Source organism: Enhydra lutris, unplaced genomic scaffold (genome assembly GCF_002288905.1).
Source record: "Enhydra lutris kenyoni isolate GAN:26980312 unplaced genomic scaffold, ASM228890v2 scaffoldscaffold76, whole genome shotgun sequence".
NCBI classification, from domain to species: Eukaryota; Metazoa; Chordata; class Mammalia; order Carnivora; family Mustelidae; genus Enhydra; species Enhydra lutris.
Window position 1 is genome coordinate 1250071 of NW_019154160.1, and position 594 is coordinate 1250664.

A 594-nucleotide genomic window follows, 5' to 3' on the forward strand; every position below is an offset into this window, starting at 1 on the left:
ATGTAGACTTCATAAACATGGCTGTATAATTTTGATTTTTTTGAATACATTGTGTTTCTATATTTTTTTTGACGACAAAAGGTATGTACTTATAAAGGCATTTTCTTTTTTTGTTAATGTTATTAGCATATCTTTGTGCTTTATTATCCTGGTGACAGTTACCGTTCAATGTAGGCTGTGACTTGCGCTGCTTTTTTAGAGCACTTGGCAAATCCGAAATGCTTCTAGCTGTATTTGTATGCACTTATTTTAAAAAGAAAAAAAAAAGCCAAATACATTTTCTGACATTGTAAGATTGCCTTACTGTCTGTTATTCCTTACTGCTGGCCCCTCTCTCAGGCCCGAGGCCAGTTGGTGGAGAAGGAAATGGAATGAGCGAAGGGGGCACTGTTGTGAAGTGGGCAGCATGCCACTGAGAAATGTCACCAAGTTTACCCCAAAACATTGTCCTCTCAGAGTAGCAGGAAAACAGATTTTGAGTCTTTCTCTGTTTTGTTCTTAAAGTTCAGTTGTTGGGATAGTGATGACTGCCTGAGAGTTGCTGCTGAGAGATTTTTTTGGACTGTGTGGTTTTGGGGAGGGGGGGATTTTTCT